Source organism: Agelaius phoeniceus, chromosome 16 (genome assembly GCF_051311805.1).
Source record: "Agelaius phoeniceus isolate bAgePho1 chromosome 16, bAgePho1.hap1, whole genome shotgun sequence".
NCBI classification, from domain to species: Eukaryota; Metazoa; Chordata; class Aves; order Passeriformes; family Icteridae; genus Agelaius; species Agelaius phoeniceus.
In genome coordinates, this window is record NC_135280.1 from 9,714,521 (window position 1) to 9,721,559 (window position 7,039).

Here is a 7,039-nt window from a genome sequence, read left to right on the forward strand (position 1 = left end):
GAGCATAGCACCCGAATTTTTCAAAGATACAAGAGGAACTCTGCACTATGAATTTCTGTGTCAAGAAATTTTTCCAGGTGGGAGAAATGTGAACACACCATGGTCAGAACCAAGTTGCATCCTATTCCTTCCTAAGGGGTATTGTTATCTATTGATGAATTAGCTACTGCTAGATTACACCTTAGATTTAAAAAAAGCCTCCAAATCCAAGAAAAATATCGTTCCATTCAATAAATTTAGAAAACTGTGATTCCTTTGACTTCATCAGTGTGAAAATTCATACTTATACATAGTGGTTTGGTGTACAACCAAACAGTTTTTTTACAATTCAGGCACTAAAGAAGCCAATATTAAAGCAAACAAAAGACAGGGTTTACACATTCAAAGCTTATCTGAGCCTATGTCCCTCCAGGTGATAGTGGCCTAAAAGTCCAGAACTTTGGGAAGAAGTTAAAATCTCTTTATGCCAGATATTCTGGAGAGACATTCCTAGACATGAACATTACATGTGATCAGTTACCATCTTCCTACTAAAATCAAGGCTAGAATTTAAGTTTCAGTCTTGCAGGGACAGAAAAAGGCCTGGCCTAAATGGCCAGAAGCTGCCCATGGCTGCCAAGGCAGGCCTGGCACAGGCACTCCACAGAACTCAGAAGGGCCATGGAAACACAAACCCCTCACCTCAGCTGCCTGCAGTTCAGAGATTTGAGGAACACCTGAACTCTTTCTAAGACATTCAACTAAATACACAAAAGATCAATTCATTTATCTCTTCTCTCCCTGAAAAAGAAACTTTTCTTAGGTTTTATATCTGTGGGAATGGTGAGCCAAGAAGTTTTGATGATGTAAGGATTCAATTTCTTTACACAGAACTGCGTTTATTTTCTACAATATACTGCATTCTGCCAGTTTTTTATGCTGCCTCTACAAAACCAGAGTTAAAAAATATACCCCTTTCAGTTCAGCTCAAATCTCAGGGTCTTGCTCCATCACAAAAATATTCCTTCTACAAGTCTTCTATAAATATGAGTCCCAATGTATCAAGATACATTAAATGGTAATATCAGAGACTGATGAAGTGATTCAGTAGATTTTCAGTCATCTCTCCCTTCCTCCTTTCCAGCAAAAATATTTTAGCAGTTCCTTTGGCCTTTTGTCATGGTGGTGATTAATAGCTTGAACAATTACACCAAAATTAAATGCAACTTTTCTATCTGCTCTTAGTGCAAGTCAGAGACAAGAGTTATTGTTGCCCACTTTTTACATCATGTTATTGTGGCAAGGTTATAAAAGGACTTGGTCTGGTCAACACTTATCTTAAATACAGAACTGTTTTCTCAACCCCAAAAGAAGTTAAAAACAAAAAAGGAAAAAAACAATCCAAACACAGGAATTCTACTTATCACTGAAATTAGTAAATAGATAAATGTGGTATCTCCTTTAAGAGAACCTGGATGCAATTTTGATATTAGAAATCTTAATTAAATATAACAATCATTCTAATCCAGGAACTGCATGATTCAAAGGGCAGATGGGATTTGTTTGACATGACAATTTTCTGTTATTGTTTTGGGATTACAACAAACCTACAGCTAAACTAATTGTGCCAGGATGGTTAAGGTTGTGTCAGCACTTTCTTTGTAAGCCTCTTATCCAATAGATTTATTACTAAATAAAAAGTTTTTCAGAGGCTGAAACCTGGCATGAGAGACTGCATTTATCTTGAGAGACTTTCAAAGAGAAATTCAGCTCGTTTTAATGAAAGGAAGAAAATTGCTAATTTGGGATACATAACTTTTCACTGCTAATCTTAAACCAGTACCATGCATATTCTCCATGCTTTAAAAAATGTAAGGAAAAATACTTCATTGATGTAGCTTCATTTCAATGTAGGAAAAAAATTAAAATCCCATGCAAGCCACCTTTTCTTTTAATGGAGATTTTAAATTTTATACAACACATGCAATGGTTTCTCCCTATCTAATACAGTGCCACAAACAGGCCCTAATTGTACCCACTGCTTCCACAAAAGACAAAAATAGTCTGTGAATAACCCAACACATTTATTTTTTTTAAAAACCCTCTTGTGATATGCATTTGTTTTTCAATGGCAGCGATCATGGCTAGAAAGAAAGCCACCCTAAACAGAATTTGCTAAAAGAATTGTTATATGGCAATGAGAACAAAAAAGTATGAAGTCAAGGGAAGGTTCCTGAATTAGACTGGGAAGTACCATGAGGCTCTCACCTGACTGTAACAGCCCAGGGAGTCTGGGATGGCCCAAAGCAGGGCCTGGCTCCCAACCACAGCCACACTGGCAAAGCTCAGCACACAGCCAAGAGGCTGGAAGCCAAGAACTTCAAATATAGAACAAGCACTAAAACATCCATTCTGGGAAAACCCTGCCACTCATCACACCTCTGCTGCTGGTAGGAGCTAAGGCAAATTGAATTTCATACAAAGGTGAAGAACCTCTGACAAAGATTACACAATGACAATTCAACACCATCCTTTAACATATCAAGTTATCTGAAACTTGCATTCTTTGTATTTCACAGGATTTATTGTGCACTGGACTTTCAGAGGTAGTCAGGAGAGCAGCTCATCTTTTAAATAATTTGGCTTTTCTTCAGGTATTTGACAGCAATACTGAAGCATATCCCATCCAAGCCTCACATTAACATTTTATCTGAACTTAAATTCAAAACATCTTCAATTCAAACATACTCTACACTGGAGACCTCAAACTTAGCTGTGTTTTGTCTTTTTTCACAGACACCTATTGCCAGCCCTGCCAACTCAGATTAAACAGCCACTTTGGCTTTTCTCTCATAACCCCATCACCACCAGCAAAGGTCTGAGCCTCAACAAGGCACGGCTGCAAATTCATTATCTCTAAGGAGCACACATAAAAGGACAGTTTTCTCAATATTGCTCCTCATGGACAGGTTTAGTGCTTTCCATGCAGTTCAGAGGTGCAATAAAACACCAGTTCACCCTTCTGCATTGCAGCTCAGGAGGAGCAATCTGGTACCAGCAGTCAAAAAACTCTGGACAGCACTTCTGCAGCTTTATCGCTTCTGTGTGCCAAGAAAAGCAAAATAAAATCAATTCATTTTAAAAATCAGCTACTTGAGTCAGTAATTCAGCAGAGACAAGCAAACAAAAGATCTGAAATGCAGGAGCTCAGTTTAAATAAAGACACTCCTTTTCAAGAGCAGTTTAATGCCAAGAGCACCCATTTCAGCCTTGTGACCCATCTATCGAAATACAGAGAGGAGATCACAGCCCTTCAAATGGTTCAGGAAAGGCTTTGTACAGCCTCTCCTCCTTCAGTGAAATTCCCTTCTTTATTATTGTTCACTAGATAAAGGCTTGGCCTTTTTCTTTCTAACTTTTTTCCCCTCTCCCCCTTCCCTTGCTGCAAACAGACATTTCAGGGAAAAGAAGCCACTAAAGAGGGACAACAGAACAGCAATCACTACCTGAGCACTGCTTCATATAAAAATGATTTTACAGAGTCAGACAGTGCCTGTTCTCCAGAGAAAATGACTGGGCCCATGCCACACCACGTAGGACATTAATGTTCTTTATGAAGTGGAAAAAGACTCAGATGAGGCAGACACAGAACTATCAAAAGAAACATGCGTTAGTTTTGCTTCAGGACAACTTGTCAGAAGCTGTGAAGCCCTTCCACCTCAGAGGGCACTCACCCTTCCCAGTCAGGACATGTGTGTTCCAGTCTTTGTTCAAATGCAATGTCTCACATTGTCTCTCCTCAGCCTCGTTTACCTACCTGGTCAATCTCCTTTCTGTTCCGTGCCCTTTTGCTGTACAACATCTGCTCCCTACACCAAATTAAACTTAAGCCAGTGAGTCTGCTTAACCAAGCTCAGGTTCTCAAAAACAGCACTTCATAATGTATCCTTGTGCATTTATTAATAAGTGTGTGTCCACATGCACACACAGTCTTCATAGCTTAAAATGAAAAAAAGTTAGAAATTCTTATTTGTGTCAAGCCCTGGCACATCACTTTGCTCTCAGAATCATTTTCTTCATTTGACTGACATACACTATCAAATTAAATCTGCATAGGAAAAATAAACACACATTTTACTGCAGGGAATAAAATGAGAAATTATTCTAATTTGAGATTTTCTTTTAATCTTTTGTAACCAGAGTAATTCAATCCCATATTAAAAAAGCATTGCTTCTGCAGCATATTCCCTTGCAACAAATAATATTATAATCAGAATAATACTGTTCATAATGAATACAGAAGAATCTTCAAATTGTTGCAGCACTGGGCCACCAGAATTCTGCTGGATGTTGGAATATGAGTCCTTAGTGATCTATGGACAAAATTACTATTTAGAGCCACCAACATTAAGAACTCATTGTACTGGTACTATTTAGAAATATGATAAGAATTTATGTGCCTTGAGAGCTCCTATCGACAAAGGAAGAAAAAACAGTTAAAGCTGATGTTTGAAATGCACATTATAAATACAACAAAACAGTGGGAGACCTGACCCACCCACAAACATATATTGTAAAGATTTGCATATATGGCTCCCCACTGCACAACACTCCCAGTGGAACTCTGCAGTAATTCCTTTATATCCTCTACCACTTCAAGCATCTCTGAAAAGCTGTCATTTTGTATTCAAAATTATGCCATAAGGGATAAGTTTCTCTGTATCTTCAAAAGCAAACCATTTTAGTCTAACAGAGACTGGGATGGTGGAGAGAAGTGGGCCCTGCAGTGCTCTCTGCAGGTTTATACACAAACCTGCTCCAAAAGCTTTGGGAGATAAAACATATATTATAAAAGTCATTCCTGGGAAATGTAAAAGAGCACATCTCTAACACATTTTCAACATCCCAAAAATACTAAGAGATAAATAAATCATTCCCATCACAAAATGTCCTGGAGTTCCCACAATCACTGTTTTTATGTGAGGGACAGCAGGACCAGGGACAAGGGAGGCAGGGGCAGCGCCCTCACAGACGTGAGCTCAGGAGCAGCAGCCAGGGCCAGGCACACGCCTGTGCCACCACCCAAGGCCAGGGCAGAGCAGCAGGGCTGGGCTCAAGCCCAGGAGTCAGGAGCAGCAAGGGAAACAGCCCAGAACAGGCAACAAAGCCCAGGCAAGCAGCTGCCAAGCAGAAGCACAGAGGTCTCCAGCACAGCTTCACCCTGGTCTTCCCACAGCACCTGAGCTCAGGTTTCACTGCTACTCCTCAGCAATGGCACCTTTGAGTGTGGGCAGCAAAGCCTGAGAGGGGAAGGGGTTGCAGTTCAGGCCTGGCACTGCTAATTGAAAGCAGATGTCTTGTGGAATACAACTTCAGTTAGCAGCACCAAGTCAATGGCTGTTACTACACCTGCTCACCTAATTCTTAACTATCCTGAGCTTCTGGAAGATTACAAATTGTGAAATGCTTTTATAGCACTAAGAATATCAAAATGACTAGTAAGATGCAGGGAGTTATGAAGCCATGTGTAATAAGGCTCTGAAGATCATGAGAAACTGATTTAAGCTGCACAGTTTAAATGTCATTGGATTTTTTTTGACAGTTCTTTCTGATCTGACATGGTACATATGGGAGACATGTTCATAATGGAGAAAATGTATGCATTAAATATAAACACACAGAGACCTCTCTACAAAGTAGTGCTCCCAGCTTTCTCTTGCTGCTAGTAGTTGTAAACATATATCACTAGGATAATTTCTGTGTTTCAGTTTATATTGCTTTTCTAGAGGTGTAGAAAAACCTTTTGCAGATATAGGACATCAATTTGGGATCCTGAAACATTACTCTGGCATGTTAAAGGTGTGAGGAATATGGTTAGCACTTACAGCATGTTTGTTCTGCCACCAGTGCTTCAGTTAGAAAACAAAACTCTGTTCTTGAGCTCGAGTGGATGCTTATTCCTGAGTTACAACCTTTGCATCCAATGTGCAAGGCTATTACTGCTACAGGGTACTAAATCTGCTGTGGCTCAGTGGAGAAGTGAAATTGCAGTTATTGCAACCCATATTACTCATCCATACAGTTGAAATGTGAGCAAGAGAGTGTTGAGATGGTATTTCACACATTTTCAAGAAGAGAGATACAGGTGTTTTCACCTTACAGCTGAATTTGGCAGGAGTAATGATAGAGAGGGAACACCTTGCTGTACTCTGCCTTTGGATTTCTGCTCTGAAGAAAATACTTATTTCATTTTTTACATGCCACAGTCTCACACAAAGTTACTTTACATTGGAAGTATTTGTACTTTGCTAACTGCTTTAAAAAGTCACCCAGTATTATTAAGTGCTCATTTAGAGCAACATTTGTGATCTGCCAAACTACTTAACAGCATGTAGTAAGAAGTTTTAAGCCATTATCAAGCTTGCAGTTACATATAATAGGGAGGATGGGTTGAAATAGAAATCACTTTCAAGCAGAGGAATGATTAATCATTGCTGTTCTCTCCTTCGTTTTTATTCTTAGCAAAAGTTGTCAACCTTTGTCCCAGCATTAATGGTGAGTTTTATGTGACTGTATGTGGTATTCTTAAACTTGATTAATTAGCAAGGCCACTTTTTATTTGAAAGTACAGAATGGAGTCACATTTTCATTCAGTTCCCTAGGGAACTAATTATAAGGTCTGCTCCACATACATCACAACAATATCTCCTATATGGCACAAGTAATTATTTAGATACTGTAAATATCCTTCCAAATACCTAAAACAGACCAGCTTCAGCTATTTTAAAGTTGCAGTAGAAACTGCTAGCCTCTGCTGGGAAGTTCCAAATATTCCCTGCTCAGGAAAAACAGCAGGTACTCAGCATCATGAAAATATTAACCCCTCTAACGGGAATTTATCTGAACCAGTACAAGGGGAAAAATGAAGGAGAACATAGTAGTTAAGATTACACAACCCTTTAAAAAAAAATGAACATAAATGTTTAACAACCCAATGATGTTGTTTTTTCTCCCTTAGCTCCAAGGTAGCAATCAATTATTTTTATTCTCCACCCCCAGT